This window comes from Myotis daubentonii, chromosome 11 (assembly GCF_963259705.1).
Source record: "Myotis daubentonii chromosome 11, mMyoDau2.1, whole genome shotgun sequence".
In the NCBI taxonomy this organism is placed as follows: Eukaryota; Metazoa; Chordata; class Mammalia; order Chiroptera; family Vespertilionidae; genus Myotis; species Myotis daubentonii.
This window is the reverse complement of record NC_081850.1, coordinates 8,932,336-8,951,946: the sequence shown is the minus strand read 5'-3', so window position 1 is coordinate 8,951,946 and position 19,611 is coordinate 8,932,336. Positions and strand designations below refer to the sequence as shown.

Below are 19,611 nucleotides of genomic sequence, written 5' to 3'. Positions count from 1 at the left end.
GCCGCCCAGATGCGCTGGAGTCCCGGTCTGCCCGCAGGCCAGCTGTGGGTGCTGTGCGGGGGGGCCATCCTGCCTTGTGGCGAGTTCGAGCGGCAGCAGCAGGAGCCGGTGGCCCTCCATCTTGCCTTGGGTCCTCCATCTTGGGACAGAACCATGTGCGCCCTCCATCTTGCCTTGGGTCCTCCATTTTGGGATGGGGCCATGTGCTTCCTCACGGGAAGAAGTCGCTGCTAGCCACACCCAGGATTTCTCTGGATTAACCAATAGTGATCAAGGGAAGTGCACGCCATCACTATGACCACATCCTGTACCGACTCGCGCCTGGCCAATCGGCAGGGCCCACAGTGCCCTCTCCTGCCCTCACTCCACCCCCCTTTAAAACCCCCTGTCCCATCAGGCCTCGCTCTCTCGGCCACTGGACTTTCCGCTGTGTCGGTGGGTCTGGTGAACGGGGAGCGCAGGCCGGCTTGCATAATAAAGGACTCTTTGCTTTTGCATCGGACTGACTGGCTCCCTGGGGGTCTTGGGAACTTTGAAATCTGGGCACAACAATGTGATGAACCCCAGCAACCCATCTGTTAAGGTAGCAGGTCTGGGTGCCCGCTTGGCCACGCTCTCACCCCAGCACTTCCCGCCCCAGTAGAGTCCTTGGGAACACTGCTGGCCGCTGGAGGCTGCTGGCCAGTGTGGGGCCAGGATGGCATTGGCTATACAAAGGCGGGAAACTGCAGTAGCTCCGAGTTGGGGATGGGGGGGATGGGGAGAGGGGGGGCGGGAGGGCAGTGCACACCCTGGATTCTTCCCTCCCTTCTCCCAGACCTTCTGGGCTGGTCTCAGAACGCAGCGGGAAGCAGAGCAGGACGTGGGCTCCCCTTGCCCCTAAGCAACTCCGCCCTGCACCCTCCCTCACGCCCTCGTCCTCCTCCGCGCGGCCCCCCAGTCCTGCAGGCCCGCGCCCCCGACCCTTTGCGCTCCCGACGCCCTGGGACCGCGCCGTGCGCCGCCCGCTGGAGAGCGCACAGCAGCTCCGCCTGCGTCACGGCCGCCACGGGCTGCCATTGGCTGGCGCACGTCACGTGCAGCGGCGCGCGGCGGCGATTGGGTGGACGGGGTGGCGGAGGCGGGGCTCCTCGGCTGGGGCTACAGGCCCGGGGGAATGCCCGCGCGCCCGGCGGTTGTGTGGCGGGTGGGTGAGGCCGTGAGGGGGGCGGTGCTGCCCGTCCTGCCGGGGGCGGACCGGGACCCGCTGCCGCCTGGGAGAGCCCCGCCGGGCGGGGGCCGGGGCGGCGGAGCCTGGGAGGAGACCGACCTCCGCAGGGACAGCGGCACCGGCGGCTCCCGGGCGTCCAGACGTCCGAGGGCTCCTACGCGGTGAGCCTGGGCCCTTCGTGCTGGGAGGGGGGTCTCGGGCCGTAGGTTCGGGGCTGCCGGCCCGCGCCGCCCGGACCGACCGGGTCTCGAGGAGCTGACCGGCGGTTCTGGCGGGGAAGCCCCTGGCTCTGACGCTGGCAACTAGTGACAAGTGAGTCCCGAGCGCGGGGAGCCCGCGGAGACCTCTGGCCGACGGGACGCGACTCCGCCTCCGTGTGTAGCCGGACCCGGCACAGCGCTCCCCGCTCACCCCCTGGGGGCGGAGAGGACGGTCCCCGCTCACCTTCCTGGGGGCGGAGAGGACGCCGACAGGTCAGCGCCTCGCGTCTCCCGAAGGCTGCAGAACGAGCAGATGCACAGTCGCTGTGAGTTTCATGTCCTGGGGCAGGAGGGTCGGGAGAGAAAATGGCTAGAAAGGCCCCGGGGGGCGGGGATGCTGAGAAAAAGGGGAGACGCCGCTTTAGGGGAGAAACGCGCGTTCCGAATAGCTGTCCGCACATGCAGGGGAAGCAGGCGGCGCTCACACGCGTCAGGCACGGAGCGCTCGGTCTCCACGGCCCCGCGAGCCTCCTCCCACTTTCTGTGTGAGAAGTAGGGGCGCCGCCAGAGCTATTCATGGGGGAACTGAGACTTAACCCCGGCAGCCCGGCCCCAAACCACCCGCTCGTCCCGTCTCAGCCTCCAGTCCAGCGTGGCCCCACCTCCTCGTGCACCGGAATTCCACCTTGTGGCCCTAGCCGGTTTTGCTCAGTGGTTAGAGTGTCTGCCTGAGGACTGAGGGTTCCCAGGTTAGAGTCCAGCCCAGAGCACATACATCGGTTGCAGGTTCGATCCCCAGCCCTGGTTGGCGCTCGTGTGGGTGGCAACCAATTGATATATCTTTCTGTCTCTCCCTCTCTCTTTCCTCTCTCTAAAAATCAATGGGGATTAAAAAAAAAAGAAAGAAAAAAGAATCACATCTTGTGACTTTTAACAGGTGCAAATTCCCAACCAGCTTCAGGAATGTGGATTGTCTGGAACCGGGCCTGGGGAATCTGTATTTTAACTTTACTAGGTGATTCCATTTGGTGATCCAGGGAGCATTTTTTTTTTAAAACAATATATTTTTGTTGATGTTGGAGAGGAAGAGAGAGAAGCATCAATGATGAGAATCATTGATAGGTTGCCGCAGGCCCCCTACTGGATCAAGCCCGCAACCCAGGCATGTGCCCTTGACGGGAATCGAAGAGGGAACCTTTCAGTCCGCAGGCCAAAGCTCTATCCACTGAGCCAAACCAGCTAGGGAGCATTTTGAGGACAACTACTGTTGTCTAATTTCCCACCCAGTTTTCATGGGGTTGTACCCAAGGGACTCAAAGTGTCCCTTCCTGAGCAGATTCCAGCGCCTCCTCTGGGCAGGTGACTGACAAGCTTCAGGAGGAAATCCTTTGTTGGGAGAAGCCAAGGCTTAGGATGAGATAGCATGTTGCGCTGCTGAACAGCTCTCAGTTTGAGAAAGTGCTGACAATTTGCTTTGACTTTGACTTTTGTAGAGTTTCCTTCAGTCCTATTCTGACCTTCCTAAAAAAGCAGGTCAAGGCATTAATTTTAAAGTTAATATTAAACTGTAAAACACCATGAAAAAGTTTAAAAACGACAATTCACCCATAAATGTCGGTACTCTAACAGAATTATTCTCATGTTCTGTTGTATTGTCCAATTAATTAACCATCTTCCTGTTGTTAATCACATAGATTGTTCAGGTTCACAAAATTTAGGAAATTCTTCTGAGAGATGGGCTTGAACTATAAATTCCAATTGGAAACCTGGCAGTTAGTTACCCTGAAGATTAATCTTAGATCACAATTCTGATAAACGGCATATCTTCCTTTTTCCAAACTAAAAATGCCTCAAAGTCTGAAGATCTTTAGCTCTAAAATAAATGGTATAGTGGGTTTGAGAATGTGTACATTGGAATGTTTCTTTTCTAGTGACTTTATCTGTTCTTTCCCATATCACTTCAACCTCACCAAAGGATGTATTTAATTACTTAATTTGCTTATATATTTACTGTTGTAAAAATTATAAAAATTAAATTATGTAAACATTTCTTTGCAAACAGTAACTGTATCATTTAATGAATTAGTGTGTGTCACTAGGAAAAGTTATTTATTTTTTCTGGTTCCTGTAGAGACAACATGGAGTAAAAGAGATAAAATGGGCTTTGGTTTAAGAAAAGACGTGATAGCCTGGCTTGCGTGGCTCAGTAGTTGATCATTGACGTGTGAACCAAGAGGTCATGGTCCAATTACCAGTCAGGGCACATGCCCAGGTTGTGGGCTCCATCCCCGGTGTGGGGTTTGCAGGAGGCAGCCAATCAATGATTCTCTCTCATCATTGATGTTTCTATCTCTCTCTCCTTCTCCCTTCCTCTATCTGAAAAGGAAAAAAAACTATATATATATATATATATATATATATATATATATATATATATATATATACACACACATATATATATATATATGAAAGACATGATATTCTAATTCCAATTTCAACACTTTCTTTTTTTTTAATATATTTTTATTGATTTTTTACAGAGAGGAAGGGAGAGGGATAGAGAGTTAGAAACATCGATGAGAGAGAAACATCAATTAGCTGCCTCCTGCATACCCCCTACCAGGGATGTGCCAACAACCAAGGTACATGCCCTTGACCGGAATCGAACCCGGGACCCTTGAGTCCGCAGGCCGACGCTCTATCCGCTGAGCCAAACCGGCTAGGGCTCAACACTTTCTTGACCTTGGGCCAATGACTTACCCTCTGATTCTCACTTCGCTCATATTTATGGTGCCTCCAAGATTTTATCTAAGATAGCATGTATAAAACCCTGGTAGAGTAATAAGCACAATTCTTTTTCTAGTTTTCTTTCACCTTCACTCTCTTTAGAATAATTTTGTGGGTTCCAACCCTGCTGTGATATTTGAGGTTATTTTCATTTCCAAAAAGATGCAACTTTTTTCAGAATCTATGTGTGAAGCATTTTTTAAAAATAACCAGCTTTAAAAAATATTTTTGAGAAATCTAAGGGCATATTGTCTAGCTTTTTATCATATTTTGCCGTGGCCAAAATCATCCACTTGTTAATTCAGTAAATATGAGTCCTTGTTAGTGCCAAGCACCTATGTTAGATGTAGGGGAGATACCAGTGAAGAAGATAGGGACTCTGTTCATACAGAAATTATGTAGGAAAAAGGCAATAAGCAAACAAAACAAGGTAATTACTGATTGTGATAAATGCTTGAACAATAAAACAAAAGTCTCTGTTAATATGATGAGGAAATGTGTTTCTCACTGAGTGTCATTTGTAACAAAATACTGGTTAGAAAATTCTCTTAAGTTCAAGCCTCAATTAAGATTGTGCAAGTAGGTTGTGTGTCAGAAAATGGGAAACTTAAGGAAAATAAATTAGTGCAGGTAAAGATTACCCAGGTCTGAAATACTGTTTGTAATGGATCCAACAGATACAGTTTGTGTTTGTCCCATAAAAATGTCAGTACTTTGATAGTCCTTTGGCTTAACTTCTAGGAAGTTCTAATTTTCTTTTTCTTGGAGATTACTGCTTTTAATAACAATTAGCATGGGCACCTAGTTCGGTAGCAAATTATGTCCAAAAATATTTTTCTCAGGGATTTCTGTAAAATGTATTGATTCTTAAGCCCGTGGGAATTTTTAACACCCAGAATGAGTATGAACTGACCGTTAGACAGGTGTGAGAGAGAACAACTAACTCCGTAACTTTACATATAATTTAGAAGTTACATATCTTAATTTTTCTCGTTGATCAAATGATGATCACAGTAAACAACAGATTGGGTTTTTAAAGAACTGAACTTTGCAAGTTGACTAGTTGTGATGATGAAGATTCAAAAATCCCTAACTATTTACACTTGCATGAAAAAATAACTTTAAATATTAATATGATTCTGCATTTTCTCAGTTTACTAATTTTTATTGCCAGCTATCTAGTTACATATTTGGACATTACTTTTTTGTCATGGTTTAAAAATCTAACATTTGTCCTTTGGTGGTAAAACTTATGATTTTAATTCACAGCCTTTCGAGTGACAGTTTCTACAGCAAGGTGATCACCTAGCCTCATACTGGCTGCTGTGAAAGAACACATCCCCTCTTTGTTCTTTCTGTGTGGGCATGAATAAGTATCAATCTCTGGATTAGACTTTTTGTCTGGATGCTGCAGTGTTTGTAGCACAAGGAGTTGGCCATTGCAGGTGGGGAATAGTTAGGAGAAGGCCCAGATAGTTTACTTGAGAGAAACTAAGGCTTGCCCTTTTGGTCTCTGCATTATTTCTATTCACCATTTCTTCTCCAGCACGTTTGATCTAATCATTGTGGCATCCTACCCTTCAAAAGGAAAGTTATCTGGATATATATTATATAATCTCGGGACTTTATTTCATCAAAATTTTGAGCACTTACTCTGTGCCAGGAATTGTAATGGATTAAATGGATCTATTTTAATAGATTCATTGGCAAATTTTATAGGTTTAAGAAGGGCCTTGTGATCTTTCCTACTCATGGAAGCATTTTTTTTTCATTTAGAATCATGCCTTTGCAAAGTCATATTTGATAAGTTACTTTTATAGTTTATAAGTATTAATTCAACTCTAGGTGAAAAAGATTATAGAGAATGACATTTTCTTCATTTTTAGAAATCTGTTTTAGGAACTTAATTGCCCAGTAGTTTAATTAGTGTTATGACTGTTTCCCAAGAAGTTTATATGTAATACATATGGTCTTTTAAAAATAACATTTTTTTCTTACAAAGGTAATATGTATTCAGTGTCAAATATTGCTACTCAGAAAATAAAATAAAATGTACTCTGTTAATATTTTGATATATATTCTTTGAGTCTTTCGTCTAAGTACATTTATTTATATTTTTACAAAAATGAGGTCATACTCTGCTTTTCAGTCACATGATTCCAGTTCTTTTAAAGCAGTTATTTTATCACTAGACCAGGGACGAAAAAATCCATTTATTAAATTGCTCTGCAGGATAAATTCAGAAACTCAAAGCACCTGCCCGGGAGGAAAATCCACTTCTTATTTCCTTCCTGAATTCTGATTCCATCCCCCCCCCCACCACCACCACCACCAGCCACCAACGCACCCCCACTCACAGGATGGTTTTCTTGGGAGAATCTCTGAAGGAAGGTTTATCTAGTCCAGTGGTTCTCAACCTTCTGGCCCTTTAAATACAGTTCCTCATGTTGTGACCCCAACCATAAAATTATTTTCGTTGCTACTTCATAACTGTCATGTTGCTACTGTTATGAATTGTAATGTAAATATCTGATATGCAGGATGGTCTTAGGCGACCCCTGTGAAAGGGTCATTCGACCGCCAAAGGGATCTCAACCCACAGGTTGAGAGCCGCTGTCAGCTACACATAGTTAACATTTTACATTCTTGTCAAAACTTTTCAACCAATCCTTCAGCATTTTTTTTAAATTTCTTTATTGGTTAAGGTATTACAAATGTGTCCTCATCCCCCCCACTCCATGAACCCCCATTTTCTCCCGCGCCCACTCATGCTCTCATCCCTCTGTTGTCCATGTCCATTAGTTTGGCTTATATGCATGCATACAAGTCCTTTGGTTGATCTCTTCCCCTTACCCCCACCCTCCCCTACTTTCCCTCTGGGGATTGATAGTCTGATCGCTGTTTCTCTGTCTTTGGGTCTGTCCCTGTTCATCAGTCTATGTTGTTCTCTATATTCCACAAATGAGTGTGATCATGTGGTATTTATCTTTCTCTGACTGGCTTATTTCACTTAGCATAATGCTCTCCAGTTCCATCCATGCTGTTGCAAATGGCAAGAATTCCTTCTTTTTTACTGCAGCATAGTATTCCATTGTGTAGATGTACCACAGTTTTTTAATCCACTCATCTGCTGATGGGCACTTAGGCTGTTTCCAAATCTTAGCTATGGTGACTTGTGCTGCTATGAACATAGGGGTGCCTATATCCTTTCGGATTGGTGTTTCTGGTTTCTTGGGATATATTCCTAGAAGTGGGATCTCTGGGTCAAATGGGAGTTCCATTTTCAGTTTTTTGAGGAAGCTCCATACTGTTCTCCACAGTGGCTGCACCAGTCTGCATTCCCACCAGCAGTGCAGAAGGGTTCCTTTTTCTCCACATCCTCTCCAACACTTGTTGTTTGTTGATTTGTTGATGATAGCCATTCTGACAGGTGTGAGATGATACCGCATTGTCGTTTTGATTTGCATCTCTTGTATAATTAGTGACTTTGAGCATGTTTTCATATGTCTTTTGGCCTTTTGTATGTCCTCTTTTGAAGAGTGTCTATTTAGGCCCGTTGACCATTTTTTGATTGGATTGTTTATCTTCCTTTTGTTGCATGAGTTCCCTGTAAATGTTGGAAATTAAACCGTTATCAGTGATATCATTGGCAAATACGTTCTCCCATGCAGTGGGCTTTTTTGTTGTTTTGTTGATGGTTTCCTTTGCTGTGCAAAAGCTTTTTATTTTGATGTAGTCCCATTTGTTTATTTTCTCTTTAGTTCCATTGCCCTAGGAGCAGTATCAGAAGAAATTCCTTTGGCATATATTTGCGATTTCGCTGCCTGTGGATTCCTCTAGTATTTTTATGGTTTCCCGCCTTACGTTTAAGTCCTTTATCCATTTTGAGTTTATTTTTGTGTATGGTGTGCGTTGGTGGTCTAGTTTCATCTTTTTGCATGTATCTGTCCAATTTTCCCAACACCATTTATTGAAGAGACTGTCTTGACTCCACTGTATGCTCTTGCCTCCTTTGTTGAATATTAATTGGGCATAGTGGTTTGGGTCGATTTCTGGGTTCTCTATTCTATTCCATTGATCCATATGTCTGTTCTTTTGCCAGTACCAAGCTGTTTTAAGAACAGTGGCTTTGTAATACAGCTTGATATCTGGTATTGAGATCCCGCCTACTTTGTTCTTCTTTCTCAGGATTGCTGCAGCTATTCGAGGTCTTTTTTTTATTCCAGATGAATTTTTGAAACGTTCGTTCTAGATCTGTGAAATATGCCATTAGTAATTTAATGGGGATTGCATTGAATCTATAAATTGCTTTGGGTAGTATGGACATTTTGATGTTGTTGATTCTACCAATCCATGAACACGGTATGTTCTTCCATCTGTTTATGTCTTCCTCTATCTCTTTTTTCAGTGTCCTATAGTTTTTCGCATATAAGTCTTTTACCTCCTTAGTTAAGTTTATTCCTAGGTATCTTAAATTTTTTGGTGCGATGGTAAATGGGATTGCTTTTTTAGTCTCCCTTTCTGTAAGTTCACTACTAGTATAAAGAAATGCCTTATATTTCTTGTCATTAATTTTGTATCCTGCTACATTGCCGAATTCATTTATTAAGTCTAATAATTTTTTGATGGAGTCTTTAGGGTTCTGTATGTACAGTATCATGTCATCTGCAAATAAGGACAGTTTTACTTCTTCTTTTCCAATTTGGATGCCTTTTATTTCTTCTTCTTGTCTGATCGCAATGGCTAATACTTCCAGTACTATGTCAAACAGGAGTGGTGAGAAGGGGCATCCCTGTCTTGTTCCTGTTCTTAGGGAAAATGGTTTTAGTTTTTGCTCATTGATTATGATGTTGGCTGTGGGTTTGTCATATATGGCTTTTATTATGTTGAGGTATGATCCTCTGTTCCTACCTTGCTGAGAGTTTTTATCAAGAAAGGGTGTTGAATTTTGTCAAATGCTTTTTCTGCATCAATTGATATGACTATGTGATTTTTATCTCTCAATTTGTTTATGTGATGTATCATGTTTATTGATTTGCGGATATTGTAACATCCTTGCATCCCCGGGATAAATCCTACTTGGTCATGGTGTATGATCTTTCTGATGTATTGCTGGATCCGATTTGCTAGAATTTTGTTGAGTATTTTGGCATCTATGTTCATGAGGGATATTGGCCTATAATTCTCCTTCATTGTGTTGTCTCTATCTGGTTTTGGGATTAGGGTGATGCTGGCTTCATAGAATGAGCTGGGAAGTGTTCCTTCCTCTTGAATTTTTTGGAATAGTCTGAGGAGGATATGTTTTAGTTCTTTCTTGAATGTTTGGTAAAACTCCCCTGTGAAGCCGTCTGGCCCTGGGCTTTTGTTTGCTGGGAGCTTTTTGATGACTACTTCAATTTCTAATTATTAACAGGATCTGCAGAGGGAGAGGTTGTTCTGATTCGACGAATTAATTTGTCCCCATCTGACACTGGCCTCCTATTTAAATTGATTCGACAAAGGTTTCCCGCGATGCCAGCATTTGTGATGACTGTTGATAAATCACAAGGACAAACTCTAGACAGAGTAGACATATTCCTACCTGAAACCATTTTCGCCCATGATCAGTTATATGTTGCTTTCTCTCGAGTTTGAAGAGCATGTGACGTTACAGTTAAAGTTCTAAATACTTCATCACAAGGGAAATTAGTCAAGCATCTGAAAGTGTTTTCACTCTTAATGTGGTGCACAGGGAGATATTAGAATAAGTTTAAGAGCCCAGAAATCGGCCCGAACCAATATGCTCAATTAATATTTGACAAAGGAGGCAAGAACATACAATGGAGCCAAGATAGTCTCTTCAATAAATGGTGTTGGGAAAATTGGACAGATATATGCAAGAAAATGAAACTAGACCACCAACTTACACCATACACAAAAATAAACTCAAAATGGATAAAGGACTTAAATGTACGACAGGAAACCATAAAAATTCTAGAAGAATCCAAAGGCAACAAAATCTCAGACATATGCCGAAGCAATTTCTTCACTGATACAGCTCCTAGGGCACTTGAAACTAAAGAAAAAATGAACAAATGGGACTACATCAAAATAAAAAGCTTCTGCACAGCAAAAGAAACCATCAACAAAACAACGAGAAAACCCACTGTGTGGGAAAACATATTTGCCAATGACATATCTGATAAGGGCCTAATCTCCAAAATTTATAGGGAACTCATACAATTTAACAAAAGGAAGATAAACAATCCAATCAAAAAATGGGCAAAGGACCTAAATAGACACCTTTCAAAAGAGGACATTCAGAAAGCCAAGAGACATATGAAAACATGCTCAAAGTCACTAATCATCCGAGAGATGCAAATCAAAACAGCAATGAGGTACCATCTCACACCTGTCAGACTGGCTATCATCAACAAATCAACAAACAACAAGTGCTGGAGAGGATGTGGAGAAAAAGGAACACTTGTGCACTGCTGGTGGGAATGCAGACTGGTGCAGCCACGGTGGAGAACAGTATGGAGTTTCCTTAAAAAACTGAAAATGGAACTCCCATTTGACCCTGTGATCCCACTTCTAGGAATATATCCCAAGAAACCAGAAACACCAATCAGAAAGGATATATGCACCCCTATGTTCATAGCAGCACAATTCACCATAGCTAAGATCTGGAAACAGCCTAAGTGCCCATCAGTAGATGAATGGATTAGAAAACTGTGGTACATCTACACGATGGAATACTATGCTGCTCTAAAAAGGAAGGAACTCTTACCATTTGCAACGTCATGGATGGAACTGGAGAGCATTATGCTAAGTGAAATAAGCCAGTCAATAAAGGAAAAATACCACATGATCTCACTCATTCATGGACAATAGAGATCATTATAAACTTTTGAACAATAATAGATACAGAGGCAGAGCTGCCTCAAACAGATTGTCAAACTGCAGCAGGAAGGCCGGGGAAGGTTGGGGGGCAGGAGGTAGGGGGGTAAGAGATCAACTAAAGGACTTGTATGCATGCATATAAGCATAACCAATGGACATAAGACACTGGGGGATAGGGGAGGCTAGGGGACTGTCTAGGGCGGGGGGATAAAATGGATACATATGTAGTACCCTTTGTAATACTTTAAGCAATAAAAAAAATAAATGAAAACAGAAAAAAAAAGAATAAGTTTAATCACTTTATCAGTCATTGTTTGCATCACTATTGTTTTCATACCATGGTTTTGTTGTTTTCATATCATGTTTTTGTTGTTTTCATATCATGCTTTTGTCGTTTTTATATCATGCCTCTTGTTATATCCTTTTGTTACTGTTTATTAATAAATTTACATATTATTTTATATATATTTTACTAATTTCCTTTCATCTCTCACACTTCTATTATAGAGAAAGGGCAAATAGCAATATTAAAATATCTCTGCTAATTAATTCCCTTTTAAAAAAAATATATCTTATTGATTTTTTACAGAGTGGAAGGGAGAGGGATAGAGAGTTAGAAACATCGATGAGAGAGAAACATCGATCAGCTGCCTCCTGCACACTCCCCACAGGGGATGTGCCCGCAACCAAGTACATGCCCTTGACCGGAATTGAACCTGGGACCCTTGAGTCTGAAGGCCGATGCTCTATCCACTGAGCCAGACCGGTTAGGGCAATTAATTCCCTTTTAATGTGCACAAATTTCATGCACCGGGCTACTAGTCCTATCTAATAAAAGAGAAACATGCAAATTGACCATAACCCCGACACCCTTCCCATTGGCTAATCAGCAGGATATGCAAATTAACTGCCAACCAAGATGGCGGCCGGCAGCCACACAGCTGAAGCAAACAGGAGGCTTGATTGCTCCAGTGATGGAGGAAGCCAGCGTTCCTGGCCTGCCGTTGCTGGGCTCTGAGCTGCACTCTAAGCAACTATGTTGCAATTATAGAAGCTAAACAAGCTCCAGAGACCTGCTTTCAGCCAGCCAGGCCTCAGAGCTTAGAGTGGCAGTGATGGAAACAGAGTTTCAATTATAGAAGCCAAACAGACCCAGAACCTTCTTTCAGCCCTCAGAGCTGGAGCCGGCTCTCAGCTCTAGTGACAGTTATAGAAGGTAAATAAATCCCAGAATAAAAAAAAAAGTGGGGGGAAAGGCGAGGCTGGGAGCTTAAGTTGCCCTCCAACCTGAAAACGGATCTCAGGCCCTCACCCAGACTGGCCAGGCACCCCAGTGGGGACCCCCACCCTGAAGGGGGTGTGACCAGCTGCAAACAGCCATCAGCCCATCATCCAGGCTGGCCAGGCACCCAAGCAGGACCCCCACCCTGATCTGGGACACTTTCAGGGCAAACCAGTCAGCCCCCACCCATGCACCAGGCCTCTATCCTATACTACAGGCAGGGCGGGAGAGCACAAGCTGCCATCCAGGCCCCATGTGCAGCCCTGGGCAGTGGGGCATAAGCCCCGCCCCCAGCCGGGACCCCCGTGCCACCTAAGCCCCGCACTGCTAAGCCCCGCCCCCAGCCGCGACCCTATGACTATTGGAGAGCAGGAAAGTGCCGCTCTGCCCTGGGTCGCTGTGGTGATCCGGCCATCGGAAAGTAGAAAAGTGCAGCCTGTAGGCAGCCCCCAGCTGCTCCTGATCCAGGAGCAGGAAAGCAAGCCTGACCTGCGGGCAGCCCCAAGCTGGGCCTGAAACGGGAGCAGGAAAACCTGGCCTGCAGGCTGCCCCCAGCTGGGCCTGCTGCCCGGTCGCCATGGCGATCCGGGAGCAGGAAAGCCCAGCTTGCAAGCAGCACCCCCATCCTGGCCATAGCTCAAGGGAGAGTACAACATGCAGTGGAGGCCAGGAGCCTGACAGATCAACACAGAGGGGCTCCTGCTCCAAGCCTCCATGGTGTGGCTGGGGGCAGGCCCCTAGCAGACACACACACACACACACACACACACACACACACACAGAAACACACAGTGCCTGCTCTGAGCCTCCAATGTGGCTGGGGGCAGACCCCCAGTGGCGACACACACACACACACACACACACACACACACACACACACGGCAACTGCTTCGAGCCTACGTGGCACGGCTGGGGGCAGGCCCTAGCAGGCAGGCAGACAGACACACACACACACACACACACACACACACACACGGGACGCCTGATCCAAGCCTTTGCTGCCAGACTGTGGCCGTCAGTAGGACATCCACTGAGGGCTCCCGGACTGTGAGAAGGGCAGGCTGGGCTGAGGGAACCCCGCCCCCCAGTGCACGAATTTCATGTACTGGGCCTCTAGTATATATAGAAAGGCCTAAGCGACTGAATGACTGGAATGACCAGCTGTTATGATGCACACTGACCACTAGGGGGAAGCTCAATGCAGGAGCTGCCCCCTGGTGGTCAGTGCACTCCCACAGTGGGAGCGCCGCTCAGCTGACCAACCATCCTGATGGCCCACCAGCCCGGCAGCAGCCACTCACTCCCTCAGTAGTCCTGCAGGTCCAATCTCTGGAGAAAGGGCCAGGCACCCCTGTGAAAGGGTCGTTTGACCGCCAAAGGGGTCACGACCCACAGGTTGAGAACCGCTGTTTTAAGCCTGTTTTGTAAAGGACCTAGCATGCATCTAACTTAGCCTGCCTAATTTTATCAGTAAAAGGCTTTACACAATTAGCTGACTCTATTTCAGTGTTTTCTTTCCTTTGAGCAAAAGCTTATTGAGAACAGAGATGAGAAACAGGACCACAGGGGGAGGTTTTCTTCTCTCTTTGATTAGTTGTGTGTGTTTCCTGGTGCACATGGGAAAAGAATTCTCATTTAGATAAGTTTCTTCTCTTCTAATATGATGGAATGATTAGATATTTCTAACAGGCATTGTGGATTTTTAAAGTGTGAATGCCCTTAATGGTCTAAATTGTTGTAAAGAGATTGTATAATAATTATGCTTTTAGCTTGTAGTTCCACGGTCTTGCTTCATAATTTTTACTTGGATCCATGGTAAACCTTCTTTTTTTGTTGTTTTTGTTTTGTTAATCCTCATCCTAGGATATTTGTCCATTGATTTTTAGAGAGAATGGAAGGGAGGCGGAGAGACAAAGAGAGTAACATAGATGTGAGAGAGACACATTGATTGGTTGCCTCTGGCATGCCCCTCAACTAGGGCTGGGAATGGAGCCTGGAACCTAGGTTGTGCCTTGATGGAATTCTGGGTCCCTTCAGTCCTCTGGCCGATGCTCTATTTTCTGAGCCAAACCAGTTAGGGCTAGACCTTTTTGTTTAAAAATATATTTTTATTGATTTCAGAGGGGAATGGAGAGGGAGAGATAGAAACACCAATGATGAGAGAGAATCATCGATTGACTGCCTCCTGCATGCCCCCCACTGGGGATCGAGCCCACAATCCAGGCATGTGCCCTTGACCAGGAATCAAACCCAGAACCCTGCAGTGTGCACGCAAACGCTCTAACCACTGAGCACACCAGCAGAGCCAGACAGTTACCTTTTAAAGGTCAGGGACTATTTTATTTGTCCTTGTATTCTCCCCTACATCTCATAGTTCTTGGTACCTAGTAGGGGCTCACGTATTTATTACATTGAATTGGTCTGTTGTTCATGTGAGTCCCTACCTCTCCTGGCCTCTTCCCCTGTAAACACACTCCAGTGTACCTGTCCCATTTAAGCTATGTTCCTGGAATAGTCTGTCCTCCTACGCTGAAAAAATATACCTGCACAAGAACACAATTTTACATGATTTAAAGTTGGAAAGATATCAAAGCTTACCTACTTTTATTATCATTGAACATGTCAAAGTTTTCTGTTACCAGACATAACTGAAAACTTCATTATTTTTGTTGCTCAAAGTGTTTCATCTCTTGCCATGGGGGCTCTTTCAGTTGCCTTCTGTATCCCTTTGACATACTCCCAGCAGTTTGTGTTTTGAGTACCTCCCTACTTTCTGGCACTACAGGATAGATGCTCTAGGCTCATCTATAATAATAAAAGCGTAATGTGCTAATTAGACTGGACAGCTGAACAGTGGAAAGACTGTTTGGACGATCTTCCCGTTGACCTTCCAGACAAAGCCGGGGCTGCAAGGGCCAAGGCAGCCGGGGCTGTGAGGGCCTACCCTTGCATGAATTTCGTGCATCGGGCTTCTAGTCTTATATATTCTGTTCCAGCACTAAGCCAGCCATTTCAGCAAGGATCCCTGGATCCTTTTGTTGGGGAATGATATTAGAAACCAGGATTTGCTCTGATGTGCTCATCATTACAGGGATGTCATTGCTTTTAAACCCTGTCAGTGACCAGAGCTAGGAAATAAATGTATGCATATTAACCTCTGTATACATATATACCTGTATTATTTCTCCTTTTACTCATCAGTTTCTATATTAAGCTAAACAGGAATTCCCACTGATGACTTAGACACTAATTCAGAACTACCATGGTTCATTCTAGACTTTCCCCCTTACGTATCTGTCATCCTTCATTCCAACAGTGAGAAACCTGGCCCCTACCATTCACTATCTTTTTACTTATTTTTTCAGTCCCAGTGTATACGATGGCAGCATCAGAACTTCTAACCAGTACCTCCATGGGAAGCAGCATTACCATCTGTGGTGGTCTTACAGTTTCTAGTCATTTCCAAAGTTACTTAGATCCTTTCCTCTCTATTCCCTCCAGTGAGGCTATATCATACATTTGTAATACAATTAAATTCTTTTTTCATAGTGATATGCATTTAAGATTCCTCCATGTTTTTTCATGGCTTGGTAGCCCATTTCTTTTTAATGCTGAATAATATTCCATTATTGGGATGTATTCCAGCTTATTTATTCATTCACCTATTGAAGGGCATCTTAGTTGCTTCCAAGTTTTATGAATAAAACTGCTGTACATATCCATGTGCACGTTTTTGCACATAGTTTTTAGTTCCTTTGGGAAAGTACCAAGGAGTGAAATTGCTGATTTATATATTAAGAGAATGTTTAGTTTTGTAAGAAATCACCAAACTGCCTGTTTGCATTTCTGTAAGCCATGTATGTGAGTTCCTGTTGCTCCATATCTTAATCAGCATTTGGTGTTGTCAGTGTTCCAGATTTTTGCCATTCTAATAGATGTATATTAGTATCCCGTTGTTGTTTTAAAATCCTCACCCGAGGATATGTTTTTATTCATTTGAGAGAAAGAGGAATGGAGAGGAGGAAAGAGAGAGAAAGAGAACGAGAGGACATCCATGTGAGAGAGAAACATCGATCACTTGCCTCGCACATGTGCCCAACCTGGGATCAATCCTGCAACCTGGGTATGTGCCCTGACTAGGAATCGAACCCTCAACCCTTTGGTGTTCAGGATGACGTGCCAACCCACTGAGCCACTCTCGCCAGGGTGCATTGTTGTTGTTGTTGTTGGGTTTTTTTTGTTGTTTTTTTTTTATGTGCCTCAGGCATGAAACAGCTCTGGCCACCGACACAGGCATCAAGCTTGGATGAACTAAGGACTGTACATCTGCTTTGCCCCTGACTGATTTAAGAGCAACACCACCAATCAGGTGTCTCCTTGCCCATTGCCAGGGGGTTTCATTGTTGTTTTAATTGCATTTCCCTGATGACATATAACATGAAGTATCTTGTCATATGCTATTTGCATCTATATATCTTCTTTGGGGAGGTGTCTGTTAAGGTGTTTGGCCAATTTCTTAATCAGGTTATTTGTTCTCTTATTGTTGAATTTTAAGAGTTTTTGTAAATTTTGGATAATAATCATGTGTTTTTTGCAAATATTTTTTTCCCAGTCTGTGACTTATCTTCTCATTCTTGTCTCTAGCAGATCAGAAAACTTTAATTAAGTCCAATTTATTAATTATTTCTTTCATGGATTGTGTCTTTTTGTATCTAAAAAGGCATCACCATACCCAATGTCATCTAGGTTTTCTCCTATGTTACCTTTTATAGTTTTACATTTATGTCTATTGTCCATTTGAGTTAATTTTTGTGAAGAGCATAAGGTCTGTGTCTAGATTCATTTTTTTGCATGGTAGATAACCAGTTGTCCCAGCATCATTTGTTGAAGAAGCTGTCTTTGTTCCATTGTATTGTCTTTTCGCCTTTGTTAAACATTAGTTGACTATATTTATGTGGGTTTGTCTCTGAGCTCTCTGTTGTGTTCCATTGATCTTCGTGTCTTACCAATACCACATTGTCTTCATTACTTTTTGTCATAGTCTTGAAGTTAGTGTCAGTCATTCAGCTTTGTTCTCCATCAATATTATGCTGGCTATTCTAAGTCTTTTGCTTCTACATATAAACTTTAGAGTCAGTTTGTTGATGTCCATGAAATCACTTGCTGGGATTTTGGCTGAGATTGTATTGTATTTCAAGATTTTGTGAAAATTGGCTCAGGAACTGTTAAAAGGCTTTGTGATTTGGCAACATAAACAGAACCCAGGAGACACACCTTCACAATAATCTGTATGAATACCTACTGTTAGGTAAATGCAAACTAAGTAGTTAGAGTGTTGGCTAGTGCACCGAAGGGTTACGGGTTCAATTCTGAATCAAGGATATGTACCTGGGTTGCAGGTTCGATTCCTGGCCCTGGTCAGGACATGTGTGGTAGCTAGAAGGATTTTGAAGAGAGGGATGACATGACCCAGCTTAAGTTAACAAGATCACTCTGACTACTGTGTTGAGAACAAACTGAATATGGACCAGGCATAAATTAAGTCTGTATACAGCAAACTCAAAGGCTAACATGGGCCAAATAAATGAGGCATGCGGCCTGTAGGCCACGAGTTTGACATACTTGGTATACAGGCTCTCAGGTAACCTTTCAACAACTACCAGACAGAGTGAGTCTCAGATGTTAATAAATGTGCCTAAGATCACACAGCTAGTAAGTGACAACAGGTGTATTGAAAATGTGTTTGGCCGAAACCGGTTTGGCTCAGTGGATAGAGCGTCGGCCTGGGGACTCAAGGGTCCCGGGTTCGATTCCAGTCAAGGGCATGTACCTGGGTTGTGGGCACATCCCCAGTGGGAGATGTGCAGGAGGCAGCTGATCGATGTTTCTCTCTCATCGATGTTTCTAACTCTCTGTCTCTCTCCCTTCCTCTCTGTAAAAAATCAATAAAATATATTTTTTTAAAAAAGAAAATGTGTTTGGATTTTATGACCTTATGTTAAGACCAGCTGTATTTGTGTTTCTGTTGGAAGGAAGGAGACTGAAATGTAAGGGGCTGTGTTCTTGATATATGTCTTGGATAGCAATGAATGAAGATTTGGATGAAGGATCAGCCAATTACCTGCACAAAGCAAAACAAATTTGAAAATCTCATTGTGGGAAGGGAGATCTGAAAAGTTTCTTGCAAGCAAAGGAATAATAAATGGTACAGATCCAGTGTAGCTGAGTTAAAAAGCATAGATTAATAAGCTTTTGTTTAGTGTGAGGTCTTTATTGTTGAGAAGCTGTATGTGTAATGGTTCATACATACAACTCTGGAGCTGAACTGTGTGGGGTTTCAAATCCCAGATCTACTACTTCACAGCTCTGTGAATTCAGGCAAGTTATTTGACTTGTCTTTGCCTTAGTTTCCTAATCTATAAAATAGGAATCTACACTAATAAAAGAGAAAAATGGTAATTGGCGTACGACGATACCCTTTTCATTGGCTAATCAGGGCTATATGCAAATTAACTGCCAACTATGATTGGCAGTTAACTGCCAACTAAGATTGACAGTTAACTGCCAACAAGATGGCGGTTAATTTGCATATATAGGCACAATTCAGGGAGGCGAAAGGGAAAGCAGGAAGAAGCCCCCTGCCACTGACAGTGATCGGAAACCCAGGGGGGAGCTAAGAGCTGGGGGGCAGGGCCAAGGCGGCCCTGGGGCCGCCTTGGCCCTGCGGCCGCCTTGGCCCTGCCCCCAGCCATGATCGGAGAATCAGGCGCCTTTGCCACCCTGGCCAGTGATAGCAGGAAGTAGGGGTGGAGCCAGCGATGGGAGCTGGACACGGTCGAAGCTGGCAGTCCCGGGAGCTAGGGGTCCCTTGCCTGGGCCTAAAGTGGAGCCCACGATCGCAGGGCCGCTGCAGCTGCGGGTCCCCGCTGCCCGAGCCAGACGCCTCAGCCAGAGGCATTAGGCCTGGGCAGGGACGGAGCCTGCAACCGAGGGGAGCTGGGGGTCCCCTGCCCAGGCCTGACACCCCTGCTGGAGGCCTCAGGCCTGATCAAGGGGCCGATCCGGTGATTGCTGATCGGAGGGTGATGAGGGTCAACTCCTCTGGCCGAGGCATCAGGCCTGGGCAGGGGGCGGAGCTGGGAATTGGGGGGATATGATGGTCCCATTGCCCAGGCCTGAAGCCTGGGTCAGAGGCGTCAGGCTTGGGCGGGGGGTGGAGCAAGCGATCAGAGGGAGATGGGGGTCCCCTG

The 19,611-nt window shown here is 44.6% G+C and overlaps 1 protein-coding gene and 1 pseudogene across 4 annotated transcripts in view; one reads left to right on the top strand and one right to left on the bottom strand.

The window, feature by feature from the left end:
- The first annotated feature begins 1,139 nt into the window (after positions 1 to 1,139).
- The window catches only part of PTPDC1 (protein tyrosine phosphatase domain containing 1), an 88,736-nt gene continuing 70,264 nt past the window's right edge, over positions 1,140 to 19,611 (top strand). For 2 of the 4 annotated variants that reach the window (XM_059656444.1, XM_059656445.1), the window contains exon 1: positions 1,140 to 1,736. The gene's annotated coding sequence lies outside the window, so the exon portion shown is untranslated. The remainder of the gene's footprint in view (positions 1,737 to 19,611) is intronic. The other 2 variants (XM_059656442.1, XM_059656443.1) reach the window with 2 other exon arrangements.
- On the bottom strand, positions 16,613 to 16,757 carry LOC132212911 (small nucleolar RNA SNORA48; annotated as a pseudogene).